Source organism: Phyllostomus discolor, chromosome 2, assembly GCF_004126475.2.
Source record: "Phyllostomus discolor isolate MPI-MPIP mPhyDis1 chromosome 2, mPhyDis1.pri.v3, whole genome shotgun sequence".
NCBI classification, from domain to species: domain Eukaryota; kingdom Metazoa; phylum Chordata; class Mammalia; order Chiroptera; family Phyllostomidae; genus Phyllostomus; species Phyllostomus discolor.
In genome coordinates, this window is record NC_040904.2 from 180,817,661 (window position 1) to 180,839,866 (window position 22,206).

General features: G+C 36.7%; 1 long non-coding RNA gene across 2 annotated transcripts in view; it reads left to right on the forward strand.

Moving 5' to 3' along the window:
* The first annotated feature begins 819 nt into the window (after positions 1-819).
* The window catches only part of LOC118499117, a 72,431-nt gene continuing 51,044 nt past the window's right edge, over positions 820-22,206 (forward strand). For both annotated transcript variants that reach the window (XR_004901636.1, XR_004901635.1), the window contains exon 1: positions 820-1,405. This is a non-coding gene — a long non-coding RNA (uncharacterized LOC118499117). The remainder of the gene's footprint in view (positions 1,406-22,206) is intronic.

Sequence of the window (22,206 nt, forward strand, 5' to 3'; positions counted from 1 at the left end):
ACCATTGAAAATGATACTTGTTTCCTTGACAATTCTAAAACATATAAAGTATGAACATAAACGAAATAACCCAATTTCATTTTACTACAGACAAGTTTTTAACAACACAGCAGAGTAATCTAATATGTAAACATAAAATGTGTCAGAACTATGAGTGGCTTAGATTCAAATGCATTTAGAGACAAGAATCTAGACAGGTAAATCTGGACGAATAGGTTCAACGATTTGATGATAAGACTGAGCCCTTTGCATCATGAAAGCAAATGTTACTGCTGCTTTAGAATGTTTCCAGCAAACTGGACAGAAACTAGCCAGTCTTAAATAATGCTGGATCTGTGAAGAAATTTTTTGAAAAAGGCTTGGCCATAGCTTGAATTTTTAAATTTGAGTTATCCATGTAGATTTTCAAGTTTAAATAAAAATATATGGTCCTCAATTACAGACAGCCACTGTTTTTCTTCTAAGAAACAAAGGGCCAAGTTATATTCATGTTTCCTTTCTCATAAAAATTAGATATAAACATGAAATTGTTCTATCTGCAGTACTGACTATAAATAGGATGTTTTTCCAGTTTCTGATGAGTCGTTTGCAAGTCTTTAAAGCCTTGCTTTGGAATTATCCGTGTCATTAAAGCCCGTCCTCCAGAACCAGTGGGACCTCACTTCAAAGAAGAGCATTCTCAGGGGTGCAGAAACACATGTGCTTTCGTCTGCACTGCCGTAGTATCAGCCAACAACGAAAGGATGCAACTATGATAGCAATTTAAATGTAAAATGAATCTGTAAAATAAAACCGAAAAACATCAACATACTGAAAACTTAATGTGCAATATGGTAGGACTCTTGAGAGGGAAAAGCAAAAAGCTGCAATCAGTCTGAGAATTAGCATCTCTGAGACAGGAGAACTGATAAACAACCTTTTGCGTCATGCACCCCACAGGCCCAGAGCTTTTATCTTAAAGTAGTCATCCTTCTTAAAACAAAGGAGATGGTGGTTAGGAAGGTGGGTAGTGATCTGCAGAATAAAGATAAGCCACAGATTTCTCAATTGCCACCGTACTTTTGTAACCAGATACCATCTGAATTTTTTCCCTAGTCTAGTATAATAAGCATACTTGAGGCAGTCAAGCGCAAACTTTCATACAATAAATGTTTTGAGTGTAGTGGTTATTCAACTTTGCCTTTTATTTACTCATACCTAATGCAGCTGACCATGCCCAATTTAATGGGGCACATTCCTCACTGTAACCATCAGCACAGTTGCTGCCTGGGACAACCCACAACAAATCTGGCTGTGGCTGCCCCAGAGATCAAGGCTGAAAGAATGGTGATTTTACATCGATATTGTGCAGCAATTTCCCGGCCCCTGTGAGGTTAAAATCTCAGGACACCTAGAAAGAAAAACAGTAAGTACTTCTAAAACAATGCTGGAAAAGGGATAATACATTCCTCAGAATTAACACCTGCAAGACTCATGCAAATGAATTTAATCCCCTTGATGTTGAGGGAGAAATTAAAACTAATAAATTATGTGCAAGTCCTCTTTTGTTGCAATTGTCCTTTGCAAACATTTTGATAGTCTTGCATTGTCAACATTATTGGAAAGCTACTGTCTAGATACTTTGAACATATTTCCACACTGAGCAGCTATCTATATACTTAGAATTTTGACAATGACTGCATTCATTACTTTTCAAGATCCTGAACTTTTTCCTTCATAAAATTTTGATTTTAGAAAATATACAAAAATCTTTTGATATATTTGTGTGTGTGTGTGTATCACTACTAATAGCTTTTAAAATAAAAATCTTCTATTTTTGCTGTAAACTTATTAAAAGTTTTTCCCTGCTGTTTTGAAAAAGATACACTAACCATAAAATTTTATAGGAAAGCAAAAGAGATTAGGAGTTTAGTCTTTAGACTTTATATCTAGTACCAAAGTATTCACAAGATGATGAGAAATGTGTTCTCATAGTACATATTTTCTGTTATTTTTTATAGCTAAATGTTTCAATAAGGTATTTCAAATTCTGGAATCACTCCCATTCATCCAAAGTCTAAATATATATTTCTCAAGTCATCAATTTGTTAACACATGGGTGGATTATATCTGTGTAGTTTGATCCACTACACTTTCCACTGGTAGTGCGTGAGGGACTCGGGGAAGGATGGGTAGTTTTTGTGAAGTGGTTGTCCGGATGCAACACGGGTTTGGGTTTAGTCTAGCGCTCTGCCTTCAGACTAGGGAAGGGAACATTTCTGGTTTTGTAACGTAGCTTGTAATAAACACAGAACATGTCCCTTTTCCTCAACCATATTAAAAAAAAAGTATCTTTGATGATAGCAGTTCCAGGGCTGGTTGATTTGTCAGTTAAATTTCTTAATCCAGGTTTGGAGGAACCAGAGATTATATCATCTGGAAAGGTCAATGGAAAGCTGGGAGACAAGATTTTCCCCAGAGTGTGAATAAATACTATACCTAATAAAATATTCAATGTAGATCCCAATATTCAGTGGGACCTTTTAGCCAAGTTCATTAGGCTTGGAATGCACGGCTTTGTGGAAGGGTTCATGTGAGTCTGTGGGGATTATCAGGGAGCCACAGCATACTGGTGTTAGCCTATATATGAGAAACTGCATTACCTGGAGTTATTTTATTTGCATCAGTGAGACCATGTAAAGGAGCTTTCAAAACTTTAGAATCCCAAGGATGGTCTCTTCTCACCACCCTTCTCTTTCTTGCTTTTGCCTTCATTTTTTTTTTAACATAAATATTTCCCTGGAGCAATCAGGGGAATAGTAAATAGTCTCTGCCATTTATTAACTTCCTAAGTGCTACCAACAATGTACTTGGGGATGTTCTAAAAGACCTGGTAGCAGAGCTCTCTGTGTGCTTTTCAAAAATGAATTTCTCACCATACACTTCACAAAAGATAGTCGTGAAAAATCTGATGGGGGCAGCCTCCCCACAGTGTGACACCTTGTTGTACTGGTCAACTAAAGACTAGAGATTATTCCATCTACACTGGCAGGACAGAGCCCCAACTAGGAGGGTTCTCCAGGAGTCAGAGCACTTGCGCCAGGCCAGGTCCACCTCAAGGCCCGTATTCACTGGCCTTACTCAGTACATTCCTCTCATGCTCAGTGTGAAAGAACTGGATGGCTCTTCTTTTCAATTGCTGCCATCAGGAGTCACCTGACTGATCCAGTATAGTTTGGAGGATGAAATTGGATTTGGAGAAATATCAATCCTCTATAGAACACGTACATCCTTAAATTCTTACCTCCTCTGGAAGGTGAGTGATAATGAATCATATTCTAAAAGGGATAATAATGTTTAAAAAAGAAGTAGGGAAGCAATTCTTCCAGTTTAGGAATACAAATAAAAATATTATTATTTTTCCCTCCAAAGTAAGAATTAAAGGCATTAGGGCTCAGCGCCTGATAGGAGAGAGAGGCACATTATGGACTCTTCCAAAAATACGATAAGTGTATGACCGACTGGTTCTCAGGGAGCTCTGGGAGTCCAGAGGAAGGGCTCTGAGTTTAGTCTGGGGATGGCAGGTGGGTGTTCTCAGACGAGTGTGCTCTGAACAGTGTTTATAGTATGAAAAGGCAGTTGTAGCCTAAAGAAGCCTGGGACGTGGAAGGGGAAAGAAGTGTGGCTGGGAAGGTTAGAAGGCAATTCAGGCAGAAGGGACACAGTGGAGAGATGCAGAACAGAATTTGCCAAGTGGAGAACTGTGAACAGCTATGGATCACAAGGAAACACTATGAGGAGGGGAATGCAAGAGTATGGAGCTGGAGGGACAGGTCCACTCAGGCCACTGAGGGCTTCATATGCTAGGCCAAGGTAACTGGACTTCATGCTATAGGTGATGGGAAGAAATAGAATGGGGCTGAATGTTAAGAACTGTGAAGGGTCTGAGATTTTGTACCTCCTGACAAGCTAACAGGTTAGGTTGCAATAGTTTCATGACTACTTGGTCACAAGACTTCTGGGTGGGAGACGAAAGACTTTCTTACTCATGGCACAACATGCAGCATGAGGTCCGAGTTCATTTTGGCTCTCTGTGCCCTCTAAGTTCCATGGATGAAACTGGAAGGTGGGTGCAGGTGGGTGTTGTTCACACAGTGGGTTCACATCACTGCCAGAAAACCCAAAGTCCGGATTCCTGCATATTTTATAAGGGAGAGACATGCAAACCTGATGGCCTTCTGCCCTGGAGGGAGATACTATCTTATTGTACTGGACAGCAAACAAATCTGCTCTCTATCCTGGAGGAAGACAGTGGTGTTCCAAGGATGTTTGCTATACAAATGTTCTTGAGAAGACAGTCTGCAGCAAAAACTGTCAGTAATTCTGCTTAGGAGATGTGCAGATGTGTTAGAGACCCATGAAGAGCTGTCTCCCAGTGCTATAACAATCAAATCTGTGTTTTAATTGTATCACTCTGGTGGTAGGTGTGCAATCGTCCAGGTGAGAGATGATGGGCCCTCAAGTTTGAGAGGTGGTGGAGCAACGAAGTTGAGAAGTATACAGGAGGGAAAAATAGGCAGCTTTTGCTTTCTGAGAGAGGGAATAGTCTAAAAGAGGGGTCAGCAAACATTTTTTGGTAAAAGGCCAGATAGCAAATATTTTATGCTCCGTGGGCTATACATCCTTTATTGCACTCAACTCTGTCATTATATTGTTAGAGTAGCCACCAATAATACACAAACAAATGGGCCTTGTGTGTTGATAAAACTTTATTTACAAAAACAGATCCATGGACTGTAGCTTTCCAATACCAGATCTGGAATAAATGCTAGGTTTTTGTCTTTTATAACTAGATAAATGAAAACGCTAATAATTGAGAGGAGACATTTAGCCAAGTTTTTTAGGGTGTGGGGTATGTTAGGGGGTGGGTTTTTGAAAGGTTTGAATTTAGAAAAGTAAGATATATTCAGATATAGATGTAACTAGGCAGCTGGAGATATATATATGTATATGTATGTATGTATGTATGTCAAGACATTATATCTATATGTTTATATCTATATATAGTTCAAGACAAGGTCAGTGTTAGAGATAATGATTTAGAAGTTCTAAATGTATAGCTGGAAGTTAAAACCATGGAAGTGAATATCATCAGTGAGAACATGAAGAGTAGGTAGAGAAGTAGGCCAAAGGCAAAACCCAAGGAAGCACCAACATTTGAAGGCCAGGTGTAAGTTAGGAGTTACTCTAAAACTTCATATGTAACACCTAATTTTTTTTTTTGTGTGTGTGTGTGTGTGTATGTGTCTGTAAAGAAAAGATTAGAAGATGCACTCAATATTCTAACAACAACCCTCCCTAAGAACTTCAACTCTGACCAGCAGCCTGCCCCAAACTCTGTAAGTCATTCATTCTTCATCTAAATAATAAAAAGCTTCTAAGAAATTTGAGGCACAGTCATACTTTTTTCTCTTTTCAGTGTATGATTTTTGAGAGTGAAGTTAATTGAGAAGGACCTTAATTAGTCACAATGTGATCCAAACGACTTCCAGTAGAATCTAGTTTTCCATTGCATCTGGGAAAGGTGTAGAGGTGGGTTTGTTCGACTCTTCTCTTTTGAACAGAAGGATGGATGCAGTCACTAGTTATTCATTTATTTGGTCAGTTGCTTAATAAATATGTAGCATGCACTTACAATGTGCATTACTAGCTGGAAGACACAACCTGCCTAGGTTTAGACAAAATAATGGAAACACCAGCCAGAATATGATTGGTATTCCAAGAGATGGTCACTAAAGCCATAGCAATGTTCTTGGTGTGTTTTCTCTGCTACTCTTTGTAATTACACTTAGAATTTTCCAGAAGAAAAAGCATGAACACATGCTTTTAAGTCATAGGGATCTATGAGTGCAGGAAGGGGAAATTGTAAATAAAAATGCCACATGATTACACTTGCTGTATCAGAAGAATTTGGAGTAGGAGGGGTGAAATTCAGTCACACTGTTGCCATCTATTTGAGTTATGACAATAGTTCTCTTTGGTAGCTTGTTAAATATACTCATATTTCAAGAGTAGAAAATGCCTGCTTTAAAAAAGGAAATATAAAATCATGTGGTGAAGATAATGATTGTGCTTACACACACAAAATGGGTTTGACTTTCATTCAGACAACTACTTCTTAATCTATATGACAACAAATAATATAAAATCTTTAAAAATATTTTTAAAATTAAAATTTCTTTGAACTGCTTTAGTTATATAAAAAGCAAACAAATATCAAGCATCCTTTCTTGTTTACTTTAGCTCTAAAATGGAAAAATCTAATATTCAGGAGATAGGATAAGTTTTATTGGCACAAGGGTTTCTTTTTTTATTATCAGTGCAAAACAAGCCAAATTTCTTAATGTCACAATCATGTATCTACATTTGAATGTGAAACAAATGCACGTATTTCCTTTCTTGAATTATTACTTTTTGGATCAGATATCATATCTTATTTATACAAACCAATGAGAATTTGTTTATTGTAAGTACATTCTGTGGTAGTTTACTGTTAACCCTACAGAAAAGCAGCTATAATTTTTACTTCTCAATTTTGATTTTAATTCAGATAACTGGAGAAGCTCCCAAATTATTAAAACCTCTCACGTGTTCAGTTAGAGACTATAGATTCATTCTTTTGAACACTCGTTATGGAAATAGGTAGTGTTAAACCACAGCTGGGTTTACATTTCACGCAGCGTTTGCATCCATGAATAATGATGATTTTGAAGAATGCCTATTTGTGTCCAACAGAGTACGTTTCTTTGACCTACTAGTTGAATAACAGATCTGACAGGGCCTTTGGTGAGGGAGCTCTTTCACATTTTGAGAGAGGATGGCTCCATCACCCTCACCCCCAACTTTGTTATCTCAAAAGCCTGTTTGGCAATTGCAGGCTAATTCCATAGCAGCCATAACCTGGTTCAGCATGATCAGAATCTTGTAACACATTAGTTTGTTATTCACTAAATTAGTAAAAAAAGAAAATAAGTGTTGTAATTGTTTTTATTGTTCTAATAATTTTACTTTTAGTTAAAATAATCGTACTTGTAGGAAATTTAGCCAGAACACAAAAATGTAGAGAGAAACAGTCATTATAGTTTGGTATATTTGTTTTCAGATTTATTTTTATGCATGTATTTACACGTAGTTGAACATACAAAGATAAACAATTTTACTTTCAGTCTTTTCCCTTAACATTGTCACATAATAATTTGCCTATGTTCTTAATTTCTGTTGACATTTTCAATAGCTTTGTTGAGATGTAATTGACATACCATACAATTTACCCATTTAAAGAAGACAATTCAGTGGTTTTTAGTATATTCACAGTGTTGTGCAACCATCACCATACTCAATTACAGAGCATTTTTATCACCCCATGAAAAAAATCTCATACCCATGAATAATTCCAGCCCATTCCTTCCGTCTCTCCTAATCCTCTGCAGCTCCCCACTCCTATGCAATCATGAATCTACTTTCTGTCTCTATGGATTTACCTCTTTTGGACATTTAATGTAAATGGAATCATAGAACATGTGATCTTTTGTGACTGGTTTCTTTCATGCAGCATCATGTTTTCAAGGCTCATCCATGTGTGACCTGTATCAGTACTTTATTCCTTTTAATTGTCAAATAATATTCCATTGTATGGCTATATCACATTGTATTTATCCATATGTCAGGTGATGGGTACTTGCATTGTTTCTACTTTTTGACTATTATGACTTCCTGTGATGAACATTTTTGTATAAGTTTTTGTGGCAATGTGTATTTTCATTCTCTTGGGTATATACCTTGTAGTGAAATTGCTGGGTCATATGATAGCTATATGTTTAACATTTTGAGGAATTGCTAAACAATTTTCCTAATTAACTGAACCATTTATACTATCCAACAATGTTTGAGGGTTGCAATTTCTCTGTATTTTGGCCAATGTTTGTTATTATCTGTTCTTTGAGTGTATTTATTAACCGTTTTTATATCTTTTTTAAAGAAACATATATTTAGGTCCTTAGCCTATTTTTAAATTGGTTGTCTTTTTATTACTGAGTTAAGATAAGTATATGCATATGAGTATATTATCAGACAAATGACTTGTTAATATTTCCTCCAATTCTAAGGATTGTCCTTTCACTTTCTTGATGGCATCATCATAGCACAAAAGTTTTTAATTTTGATAAATTCCTTTTTCTTTCTTTTATCTTGTGCTTTTGGTGTCACATCTTAAAAAGCTTTGCCTAACTGAAGGTCACAAGTATTTACTCCTGTTTTCTTTTAAGATTATTACAATTGGCCTGACCAGTGTGGCTCAGTTGGTTGGGCATCATCCAGCAAAGTGAGAAGTCACTGGTTTGGTTCCCAGTCAAGGCACATGCCTAGGTTGCCCATCTGTTCCTGGTTGGGGCATGTACGAGAGGCAGCCAATGGAAGTTTCTCTCTCACATTGATGTTTCTCTCCCTCACTTTCTCCCTCACCTTCTCCTTCACTTCCCCTCTCACTAAAAAAATAAATAAAATATTTTAACAATATTTTTCTAATTTTAACTTTTACATTCAGGTCTATGATCCATTTCAGGTTAATTTCTATGTATGGGGTAAGGAATGGTTCCAACTTCTTATTTTTGCACGTGGATATCTGGGTGCCCAACACCATTTGTTGAAAAGACTATTCTTTCCCCCATTGAATTGTCTTGGCTTCTTTGTCAAAATGAAATTGATTATGAATTTGTTTCTGGATTCTCAATTCTATTTCATTGATATATATGCCTACCTTTGTCAGTACCACACTGTCTTGATTAATGTAGTTTTGTAGTAAGTTTTGAAATAAGGAAAGGTGATTTCTCCAATGTTTTTTAAAGATTGTTTCAGCAATTCTAGGTTCCCTGCATTTCCAAATGAACTTTAGGATCAGTCTGTTAATTTCTGCCAAAAAAAAAATCCAGCTAAGATTTTAATGGGAATTGCACTGAATTTGTAGATCTGGAAATAATTGTATTTCTTCCTCTTCAGTCTGGATCACTTTATTATTTTTCTTGACTCTGTGCCCTGACTAGAATTTCCAGTACAATATTGAATAAAGTGGTGAGAGTGAACATTCTTATCTTGTTCCTGATTTTAGAGGAAAGCATTGTCTTTCACCATTAATATGTTAGCTGTGGGTTTTTCTTAGATTAGTTTGAAAAAATTCCCTTCTATTCCTAGTTTGTTGAATGTTTTTAATCATGAAAGGTGTTAGATTTTGTCAAATCTTTTTATTCATCTCTTACGATGATAACATGGCTTTTGTTTTTTATTCTGCTAATTTGTTTATATGTTGCTAAATTTGGCTAGCTAGATGTTTTGTTGAAGATTTTTGCATCTATGTATAAGAGATACTGTTTTTCCAGTTTTTTTCTTTTTCTTGTAATCTCTTGGTTTAGGTTTGGTAGCACGGTAATACTGGCTTCATAGAATGAGTTCTGCCTATTCTTTTATGTACATACATTTTAATATGTATATTTAGAGATCAAACAATGTTGTTATTTTTGCTTCAGTGGTTAAACACAGTTTAGAAAAAATCAAGAAAAATAGTCTATTGTGTATACTCATATTTCTACTTGTTCGTTGTTCTTTCTTCCTTCCTGATATTCTAGGATTCCTTCGTTGTTTACTGTTTCAGGGGCCTCCTTCAGTCATTCTCTTAGAGAAAGATTATTGCCAAATCCTCTTTGTTTTTCCTTCCTCTTATAATGTCTTGATTTCCTCTGTTTTACTGAAAGATTCTTTTGCTGGGTGTAGAATTCTAGGTTGATGGTGCTTTACTTGTAGCACTTGGAAAATGTTGTGCCACTTCTTAGAAGCCCTCATGGTTTCTGATGAGAAATTCCCTGGCATTTGGATTGTTTTCCTCTCTAAGTAAGTTATCATTTATCTCTTCCTGCCCTTAAGATTTTTCTCTTTGTCTTTAATTTTCAGAAATTTGACTATCATGTGTCTTGCTGTAGATTTTTCTGAGTTTCTGTTTGGAGTTTGATCAGTTTCTTGAAAATGTATGCACTTTGCCAAGTTTCAGAAATTTTCAGCCGTTATCTAAAAATGCTTTTGCAGTCCTGTCTCTTGTTCCTCTCCTTCTGGGACAGTAATGATGTAAGCATTAGATCTTATCCTTCCCCAGCTCCCAGAGTCTGTGCTTATTTTTTTAAGTCTATTTCCTCTGTTATTCAGATTAGGTTAATTCTGTTGTTCTAACTTCAAATTTACTGTTTATTTCCTCGGTTCTCTTTATTCTTCTGTTGAAATTTTTCCATTAAGTTTTTCTTTGCTTTGCTTTGATTATCATATCTTTCAGTTCTGAAATTCGGTTCTAATTTATATCATCAGTTTCTTCACTGGAAATATCTATTGCTTTTATTGGTTTTAGGAATATTCATAATTGTTTAAGTATTTTTATGATGGTTGCTATAAAATCTTTGTCAGATAATGCCAGCATCTGTGTAATCTCCATGTTGACATCTGTTGAATGTTTTTTTTTTCTCATTCAAGTTGAGAATTTTCTGCTTCTTGGTATGACTAGAGACTTTTGATTCTGTCCTAGACATTTAGAGTATTATGCTGTGAGACTCTGGGTCTATTTGAATCTTCCAGTTTAGAAAAGTTTACTTGACACTGTCCCAGAGGGGAAGTGTGTGGGAAGCCATTTCCTTACTGTCAGGGGCTAGAGGAAGCCTAGATTTCCTACGCAGCCTCTATTGACACCTGAGGGTGAGGTGGGGAGAGAGCCTGGTATCTGATGGTGGCTGTAGAAGTCATATTTTTTGCTGCATCATCAGTGACATCATCTCAGCCTGAGGTAAAGCCCTTGTTACTGTTCCTCCCTTGATGTCCTTCAACACTGTTGTAGGGGAGGGGTGCCTTGTTAACACTAACTGAGTGTTCAGTTCACATGGCCTCTGCTGATACCACCCCCATGGGGAAGTGAAGGGGTGCTTTATTACTGCCAGGTAGCAACTGAAGACTTGGCTCTGCCTGTGATCTGTACTGACCCAGTGAGGGAAGGGGCTTATTACTGTCAGGCATGGATGAAAGTTCTGGCTCCACTAGGGGAGAGGGTGTGCCTTGTTCCAGCCCAGCAAAATCTATAATCCTCACTTAGCCTTTGCTGACAGTGTTGAAAGTGGGATGCACATTTTTTCACCATCATTGGGGTGGTGTCAGTGGAGACCATGTGGACTGCCACCCCCCTTTAGTGGTAACATGGCACCTTCCCCCACAGCAGTTGGGGAGACTAATTGGAGAGCAATAATAAGGAACCTCTGTCCCTGGGGCCAGACTGGTTGGGATAGGGGTGGTTATTCTATCTTGCTAGGCTATTCCTTTCCTAGTCCTTTGGTTAAGAAAATTGGCTCTTCTTGGAGCTTTATTATTTTGTTTTCTGTTTATAACCCCTCCCCCAGAAATAGAGCCACAACACAGTGAAGTGGGTTGCTCTGCCCTGTTGAATACCTAAGCCTCCACCCCCTACAATGTAACAGGTGCACTAAGGCAAAGAAACATGGCCCAAATGAAAGAACAGATCAAAACTCCAGAAAAAGAACTAAGCAATGAGGAGCTAGCCAACCTATCAGGTGCAAAATTCAAAACACTGGTAATCAGAATGCTCGCAGAAATGACTGAGTACAGATGGAAAATCAAGGAACAAATAAAGGCTTTGCATAGTGAAATAAAGAAAAATATACAGGGGACCAACAGTGAAGGGAAGGAAACTGGGACCCGAATTCAATGATTTGGAACAGAAGGAAGAAATAAACATTCAACTAGAACAAAATTAAGAAATAAGAATTCAAAAAAAAATGAGGAGAGGCTTAGGAACCTCCAGGACAACTTTAAATGTTCCAACGAATAATAGGGGTACCAGAAGAAGAAAAGGAAGGCCAAGAAATTGACAACTTATTTGAAAACATAATGAAGAAGAACTTCCCTAATCTGGCAAAGGAAATAAACAAGTCCAGGAAGCTCAGAGAGTCCCAAAGAAGTTGAACCCAAGGAGGAATACACCAAGGTACATCATAATTACATTACCTGAGATTAAAGATAAAGAGAGAATCTTAAAAGCAGCAAGAGAAAAGGAGACAGTTACCTATAGAGGAGTTCCTATAAGACTATCAGCAGATTTCTCAAAAGAAATCTTGCAGGCAAGAAGGGGCTAGAAAGAAGTATTCAAAGTCATGAAAGACAAGGACCTGCATCCAAGATTACTGTATCCAGCAAAGATATCATTTAAAATGGAAGGGCAGATAAAGTACTTCCCAGATAAGGTAAAGTTAAAGCAGTTCATCATCACCAAACATTTATTATATGAAATGTTAGAGGGACTTCTCTAAGATAAACAAGAAGATCGAATCTATGAACAGTAAAATGACAAAAAAACAAAAACAAAAACCCAACTATGAACAACCAAACCTAAAAACAAAAACAAACTAAGCAAACAACTAGAATAGGAACTGAATCACAGAATAGAGATTGCATGGAGGGTTGTCAGTAGGGAGGGGAGAATGGGATGGGAGAAAAGATACAGGCAATAAAAAAGCATAATTGGTAGGTACAAAATAGACAGGGAAGTGAAGAATAGTATAGGAAATGGAGAAACCAAAGAACTTACCTGTATGACCTATGGATATGGACTGCTGGAGGGAGGGGGCTGCAAAGTGGAGGAGGAGGATAAAAGGAAGAAAAAAAGGGACAACTGTAATAGCATAGTCAATAATATATACTTTAAAAAAATAAATAAGTACAAAAGAAAAAGGATGCCAAATTTTCACCTTAATTGCAGACTATTAAAACCTTCAAATCAGTATCTAGTTTTAAAATATGAAGGATTTCTCTTCTAAAAAGCAGTCCAGAAATCTGGAAACAAGCTGAGTTCAAACTGAGGTTTGGTTGAGGTCGATATGACTAATGCTTTATTACTCTAAGGGATTAAAAAAACATTTTTTGCTTCTTAAAAGTTTTTGCTCAGGTCCTTTACAGATGAGCCATGACTACTGTTAAAGCTCTTGTGCTGATGAAAGTTCTGTGAGGTACTCAGTGGAATGAGCCAACAAGGTGCTGCCTTTCCGATCTCATCTAATACATAATTACAATTTGAATCTGAGCAGAGGGTATTGTAACAATTATACAAAGTCAGATCCCAGGAAAACCAAGTTTTATTCCTCATATCTAGACTCATTTAGTGAACCCCTGTAGAGAGTCTTAGGGTAAGTAGAATGTCCTAAATTAGTGCAGGTCTTTATGCAAAGTGGACAGAGGTATGGAATTCCTATAAAAAAGAATATTTATCTAATAATTTGAAAGTCTTGTTTGAAAAATGTATCTTTATGTATAAAAGGTTAATTAGAAAGTACTGAAAGTTTTAGTTCAGCTAATTTACCAGTTTATTAATTGACCGAAATATGAAGAGATCAATTATTTCTAGTTGCCGTTCTATGGTATCATTTGAATAGCTCAGATTTGTCTTTTGTGTCACCTTTTAAAAGGTATTAAAATGATGAGGTCTTTTTAGATATAAATCATGTTATAGTGAAACCACTGAAATCCAACTTTAATACCCATTTTATTTGCAGTAGAAGTGTGATAAAATGCAAAGCCTAGTACATCTAAAGAATAAGTCTGCAGTTGAAATTCCTGCTGCTATTAATTACTGTTTTTACATTTAATTTTTGTTAATTAATGACAAGTATTTATTTAGAGAAAAGATATTACCTCACTTAATAGCTTTTTCATGCAATGAAAAGAAAAAGATTATTTGACAACCAATTGTGGCAAAGTGCATATGTTCATTTGAGAAAGTGTTTCAGAGAAATCTTTTGCCTACAGAATATTAGAGTGTTTGCTTATATATATATATACATATTCATTTATATAATTTTGTATTTATTTTTAAAAAATGGATCATTTTCTGTCCCTCTGAAAATCATTAAATGTTTTGTCCGGGTGAGAAAGCATTTCTTCATGTATTATAGAAAAAAATGATATGAGTAACACTTCGGATATCCATTTCATGCTACAACGACATATATTGTAATCCATTGTCACCATGAGGTGATGGTTAACTCAACCCCGATGAAATTTGTCAAAGATAAAATGAGGAGGTATAGTCAAAACATGAAAAATGCAAAAGAATCTGATTAAGTTTTGCTTCCTTCAAAGAGATGACATTTTATGTGTAGGAGCTAGAATAATTTACATTCAATATATATTTTTTCACTGTGTTCAAAACTTTAAATAAAATATTTATTTTTGGAGAAATTAATATAAAATTTGGAGAAGTGATCTATACAAGTAAAATGACTCACAGCACATTTAGTTGGCAGACTACCTGTCCATAGTTCATAATACCTGTGTATGTTTAGGAGGTCTATATGTATGTATAGTCTGGCTTGAAAGTATTCAGCCTTGCACTATGAAAAATAGAGACATTTATTGAACAAAAAACAAGATACAAGAAACAGTGTATATAGGACAATGATGCTTCAGTCCCCTATAAAGTAGACACCTTGCACCTCACACAGCTCTCCTAGCGTCTTCCACTGTTCAAAACACTGTAAAATTCTTTGTTGGAATTGCCATCAGCTACCTCATCATAGTTTCCTGTCTGAAATCTCTTCATTTTCAAAGATGAATTTAATTTTTGGAAAAGCCAGAAGTTGCAGGATGCCAGATCTGGGCTGTAGGGGGGCTGAGTCACCTGGCTGATGTTTTGATGTTTTGCTAGAAAACTCTGCACAAGATGTGATGCATGAGCAGGTGTTGTTATGATGAAGCTGCGAATCACCAGCTGCCCATAGCTGCAGCCATTTTTGTCATGTTGTGTCTCTTAACTGGTGAAGAACATTGCGGTAGTGCTCCTTATTTGTTGTTTGGCCTGGAGGTGCATGCACATGATGGGATAACAGACTGTACACGTTCAACATTCTCAGGTGTTCTGCTTGTTGCAGGCCTTTCAGAATGTGGATCAATTTCAACAGATTCTCAACCATCTTTGAAGTGTTTGTGCCATACTTTTATTTGTGCTGTATTCATTGCGTCATCCCTGAAAGCCTTCTGAATCATCTGACTAGTTTCTATGGAGGAATGTTGAAGCTTAATGCAATATTTGATGCAGATTCATTGCTCTACTGGCTCAGTCATTTTGAGTGCAGCAGCCACACAGTACACATGCTTAGTCAGCAGTGTCTACTGTTCCCACTGACTACTAGTAGAGTGAAGTTATCATTGTTCACACATGTGTATTCCAGTCTACTCTCCTTGGCTGCCAGGTTACACTGATGTCATGCAAACTGTTCTCATTTATATTAACAATGGCTGGCATGGATTTTTCCCAACAGACTAAAAATACATATAAAATCTCCAGTCCACTTTGAAAGAAAAGTTTGACACTGTGCCTTGAATTTTCTGTATTTTAATCATTTTTTGAGATCAGTAATCAATAATCAAAATATTGGTGGGTATAGATGTGGAATTGGCACTTTTCCCCCCATGCTGAGAACAATAAGTAAAATACTGGGAGAAGGTATTTATAACATATATTACATTTTTAAAGGTTTTTTAAAGCTTTTATTTATTTTATTTTTAGAGAGAGGGGAAGGGAGGGAGGAAGAGAGGGAGAGAAACATTAATATGTGGTTGCTTTTTGCATGCCCCCAACCAGGGACCTGGCCTGCAACTGAGGCCTGTGTTCCAACTGGGAATCAAACTGGTGACCCTTTGGTTCTCAGGCCAGCACTCAGTCCACTGAGCCGCAACAGCCGGGGCTATATATTATGTTTAATATTAAAGAATACGTACACATCAATACGAGAAAAATAATCTCATTGAAAAATGTGCAAAAGATATGAAGCAATATGAAAAACAAAAATTGAACCTAAATTGTAAAACATAGATTGTAAAACATAGGTTCAAAGGAGAATGAGATATGATATTTTGTCTGTTGAATTGGCCAAAAAATGCATATTTTGTGTTGGTTGGTTAGGGTATGGGGTTATGGGTACTGTTGAAAATGGTATAGCTTTTGAGAAAACAATTTGATAGGATATAAAAAATGTAAATTATATACCCTTAATCTCACAATTTGTGTTACAGAATTTATCCTATGGAATTTATACACATGAACAAAGATATATGTATATGGATCTTCATTGCAACTTGGTTCATAATACCAAAGCGGGTAATAACTAAATGTTCATTTATAGGGTAATGATGACAAAAATTATGGCTTTGTAGACTGCTATGAATTCACTAAAGAAGTAGCTTTGTATTAGGGGAACATATAATTTATTGTCCAAACTAGGCTACTTTTGATAGTGAAAGAGGGCACTGTTAATGATCTCAGAAAACAGGACAAGCCTAGACATATGATTGCTGAAATCTGTGTCCACCAATGTGGAAAAATGTCCCAACACATTGCTAGGTGAAGGAAGTACTCTACAGAACTACGTACATATGAATCTTCCTAAACCAAAACTGCATTCATATTTGTGTAAATGCATAGACAAAGGCATGGAAAAATACACATCAGGATGCTAACATTTGTTACTTCTGGGAAGGGGAGTTCCCAGAAGTAACAAATTAATTCCACAGTTACTTCTGTGGAACTGGGGAGAAGCGTGAAGGTAAATTTGTTTTTTTAAACTCTGTGTAAGCCTTCATTAATTGATTGTTTTTACAATGAGCAATCATTTAGGTATTATAACATCAAATAGCAATGAAAACCTTCCAGAAATTAAGACCATTAAATAAGTGTCCTTGGATGCGTTACCTAGTAATTTAGCTTTGTTACTTGTGATGACTGCTTCAGCTGAGATGGTCACCTTCAAGTGAAGAGCCCAAGTTATCTAACCACAGAGCTGAAGGCAGTGGAATCACAAACAGCTTTCTCAGTGGTAATGAACAATGAGCATTTTGTTGTTACCAGATAGAATAGAAAGTCGCAGTTATGAATAAGCACAGATTCTATATTATGCTGAAGAATTTAACACAGCTATATAGTCATTAAATGTCAGGTGGAGACTGCTTATAAAGTAATCATTCTTATGAACCAAGTCTTAATTATAGTGCCTTATACAAAATTCTGTGTCGATGGAAATAGTTCAGACTGTATCTGACTCTGTTAGTGGCTTCCTGATGTGAAAAACAATAACTAACTGCAGCTTTTTCCATGGTGATGAGTCTGCCAGTCGGTGGGTGAGGTCTTTGGGACACCATAATTGACAGTCATGCTGAACTAGCAGTTTATTTATTTGGTTTCTACCATGTGCCTGACACTGTTTTAAGCCCTAGAGAAACAGTAAAATATTAAAAATCCCTGCCCTAGTGGTATTTGCTTTTTAGTTGTTGCAAATTTGGAGATGAATACAAAACAAGATAGTAAAACACAAAGTTTAGTAGGTTGTAATGATGTTACAGAATTATTTTATTTTATTTATTTATTTTATTTTTATTTTATTTTATTTTTTACTTTTATTGTTGTTCAAGTACAGCTGTCTCCATTTTCCCACCACCGCTCCCCACCGCCCCCTCAATCCGTCCCTCTTTTGGCTTTGTCCATGGTCCTTTATACATGTTCCATGAGGACCCTTTCCCTTCTTTCCTCTGTTATCCCCCTCCCCTTGCCCCTCTGGTTACTGTCAGTTTGTTCTTCATTTCAGTGTCTCTGGTTCTATTTTGCTTGCTTGTTTGTTTTGTTGATTAGGTTCCACTTATAGGTAGATCATATGGTATTTTTCTTTCACTGCCTGGCTTACTTCACTTAGCATAATACTCTCCAGTTCCATCCATGTGTTTAAATAAATAAGGGAAGAAAAAGACCTGAAGGAGGTGATTCAGCAAGCCAAGAGGATAACTGGGAAACCAGAGGGTCAGGGCTCACTGCCCACGAGGACCTGCAGACTTTGAGGAACAACAAGGAGGCCAGTCTGGCTGCCCCAAATGAGTGAGGGGAAAGAGTAGTAGGAGTTGAAGCATCAAATCCAGAGAGTCAGGAGCCTGCTCTTATAGGGTGTTGGGGGTCATTATAAAGATTGGCTTTCACTCAAAGCCAGATGGAAAGGTAATGGAGGATTTTGCGTAGGAATGAGATTATTTAATTTGCATTTCCACAGGCTCACTCTTCAAGCTCTTTCCTCTGCAAACTGCTTTCATTCATTTAAGTCAACTCGCTAGGGTTTTGATTGATTATTAAATTCTTTTATAGTATATACTTTCAGTTAAGAGTTGATAAAGAATGTTTAAAAATGTGCTCATATTTAGATCTTAATCTCAAATAACCACAGATGAAAAATAACAGATAATCCTATCCAGCCCATGGAACAAGAAAGCCTACTTAGATTCTAAGGAGAAATTCAAACAATAGGCATGTATATAGCAACTGAGAGAGATAAAATTCCTGAAATCCATCTCTCCGTCTCTGTCTCTCTCCTTCTCTTTTTTTCCATCTCCATTGCCCCAGCCTTGGTTGAGGATAACATCATTTCTTCCCTGGAGGACTGCAGTAATCTCCTCCTAACCGGTTAGGGTGCTTTGAACTAAACTTCCCTTCTGTCAAGTACCGTAATTCAGATATCATTTCTTTTCTAAAGTACTACATAGTTTCCCCTAACCTGTCTTTCTGCCTGCATTCTTGCTTTGCCTTCAATATATGTTCAGTTGTATTATCAAAGAATTTTTTTAATTATAGATATGCTATTCCCAATTAAAATATTCCAATGGTTATGTAGAGGGTTCAGGTTAAAGTTGATCTCTTTAGAAAGGCATAAAGGCTTAATGATTGTATCTAGTCCTGCCTACCTCCGTCTAGGGTGCTGAGCTCATCTTACTGTATCTATGTCCATCTTTAAAGAACTACTAACAGCCTCCTGAATGTGGGGTCCCTTAATTCCATGCCTTCTCACATGCTGCTTCATTGGTTCATTTCTGCTTGTCATTGGAGATTCAGTCCATGAACTACTTCTTTGGGAAAATCATGGTTACCTGTCTTTCATATATGCAGCCACAGTACCTTTTGCAATTATTATGATTATTGATTTATTTTACTTCAGAGGTTTATAGAGCACTTGAGAGAAGAGTCTAAATACTATTTGCTTTTGCATTTCCAAGACCTAACACATAGCAGGTTGTAAATAATTGATCTCTGAAGGAGATAAGGAAAGTACCATGAAGAACAAAGTAAGGAGAGAAGATTAATATGTAGTATAAACATGACCTCTATCTAGATTCTAAAGACAAATTTAATAGAGAGGCTAACAATTAACTGAAGTGTGTAAGACAAAAGCAAAAGCAAAAACAATAACAAAAGCAAAAAAAAAAACTGGCTCAACACTTTCCCCTGCCCAATTTTTAGCTATTACTAAAAATGAGTATATTGAAATGTGCAAGTTATGGCTGTTTTTACTATCATTGTCTCCAGTTTTTAAATGAAGATTTTTATAACACGTACACACATCTGTTAGATCTATATTTTTATGTGTTTTTTCCCTTAATATTCCAAAGAATATGAAGATGTCACAATCAGTTAGACTAGCAGAAGAATTGCTCATCTAATAGTTTTGCTACATTAATTGAAGATATTTCAGTTGCTGTGGGATTCCAGTGTAGGTTTGCAGAGGAATTATGGGAGTCTTCTTGTGACAATTAAAGTCTGTGACAGGTAAATGGAGTTAGGCATAGAAAACAAAATGCATTCATTTAATTTAACAAATATTTGACTAGCTACAATGGGCCAAGTGCTGACCTAGGTACTGGAGAGACAATTTTAAATTAAACAAAATTCTGCCCTCATGTAACATGTATTAGGATGTCTTCAGTTTTCATTCTATACATGAGGAAGGGGTTAGAAATGGTGTGACACCAAAATATTCAACAGATCTGATTTGCCCTTGAAAATGGCAGGGAAGTAGAAGAAATCTGAAAGCTCAGATTTCTGTCATACCCCCTGGCAATTTTCCTGTAGAGCCTGAAATGACCCAAAGCAAACTTCATTCAGAGGAGTTTCCCCTGTGGGTGTGCTTCTCTCATGAAAGAGACCTATTTACTTTCAGCCCAACATTTTGTAATTCTGCTTTGCCTGAATTTCTTCTCCCATATATAGTTTTTGGTGTTTGTGTTAAAATTTCCAGAAGCTTTATTTTTTCAGTTTCTCATCTTCATGAATTTGTACTTGTGTCAAAATATTTGAAAAGAGAGTGATACTACTTCTAGTAAATAGAGTGACATCTTGACATGTTAAACTTCTTTACTTTGTATTAAATTCAATGAGAAAATCAAAAAGTTAGATAACCAATAACTTTTGTAACTAAGTTATAAGGTAAATGAATAGTCTGTTCATAGAAATAAGAAATCTTACATATATTTCCCCCATTATTCCTTTGCCACTCATAAGTATTCAATTTAAAAATCTAACTAACACAGTACTTGCTAGGTTATCAGGAAAGCAGTAACTGGAAGTTACAGGCGGTGTGTTAAATTAGTGAATGGGCACATAGATTTGGTCGATTCAGTTAGAAGTATCGAAGTGATTTATTGATTTTAGTCATCGTCTAATCTCCAGGAAGAATCTTTAGTAATATTACAAAAAAAGTTTGGAAAGAATGATTCAAAACAATGATCGTAATAGCAAAACATGCTGGAGCTGGTATTCTTGGCCTAAAGGATGACATTATATTGCATTATGATGTATATTTTCTATTCCACTATTTTATATTTTCTAATCCACTATTTTATATTCTATTCTTTCTGCTATTTTTCTGTTACTGTTATTATTTTATTTGTATTACTAATGTTTTCTATTACTGACGCGACCACCAACTGGCAGTGACCGTGGAACGCTGCGGATGGCTCGTCAACACACGAGAAAAGCATACACAGAGACAACCAGGTCCTGTGGGGAAGTAGGAATTGGATGGCCACTCTCTCTGGTGGAGAGAACGCCCCATTTCCCCCCGCACCCCCCACAGAGAGGCCTTTTATTGGTTTCATTTGCATAAGAATTCAGGTAAAAGCTCATTACTCATTGCTAGAAAGTAAGGATCAAACAATAGATAATAAGGAAGTCTGAGGGCCTATTTTGAGTCAGAGTCAAAGAGCTGTAAAAACTTTAAGGAACAAACTTACTTCTTCCCTGGACCCTCATCATTCAACTGAGAGCATTCTAAACAAAGCAGGTTTCACAGGACTTTACATATTCTTTCTTAAGCCTGATCACCCTGGAAACCCGCCCTTTTCAGCACAGAGCTGCACCACCCTGTCATTGTTCCAGGCTTAGGTGGAGCAAGGGAACTAAGGCAACCAAGAGATAAGGAGATTTTCTCCCAGATGATGAGGACTCAGGCTTGTCAAAGCCAAGGGGCGAGGGTCCATCACCCCCTTTTGCTGTAGCCCCCAAAGTCCTTTCTTGGGGGCCTCCCACGTGATCGTGCCTGTCTTAGGTCATTCTCCCCTGGGGGATCTTACCTATCATTGGCTAACCGGCCAAGCATTGGGGGTCAGTTATGAATGAAGTAACAGAAGCAGCGCTACTGCCAGGGAGGTAAGCTTTTGTCTCCTTGCTGGCTTATGGTCCAAGGTCATTCCCTCAGCCTTAGCCTTGGTGGGGGTTACAATTTCTGATACCAGGCAGGGCGGTTGCCAACAGATTACTGTTACTCTTCCTATTATATTTTCTCATTACAGGCCTGTTATGATAGATCGATGGATTTTTAAAAAATTGTTCTAGTTTACCTGTTATCTGAAAGAATGTTTAAGACAAACTGCCTCACTCATTTTTATCTCATTAAATTCTCAACCCATAGCAAACTTTGCTCCCATAACCTTAACAATTGATCATACTTGTGTTTTATTTAGTTTTCTCTGTTGGGCTTAGACCGCTATTTCTAACAGCTTAAAAAGCACTTGCACTTGAAAAGCCTACAGCTACCTCAAAATGTATGTGTGCAAAATTTAATTCATTGTCATCAGTCCAACACCCAAACCTGTTCTCATCCCCTGAATTCCTAATCTCAGTGTTTACCATTCATTGGTAATCCCATAAATCAGAGTCATTCTTGAATCCTACGTTTTCTCATTTTCCATATCTTAACGATCAGTGAACCCTATAAATTTTAACTCTATAAACAGTCTCCTAATTTTGTATTCACCTCTTCATTATCAGTGATG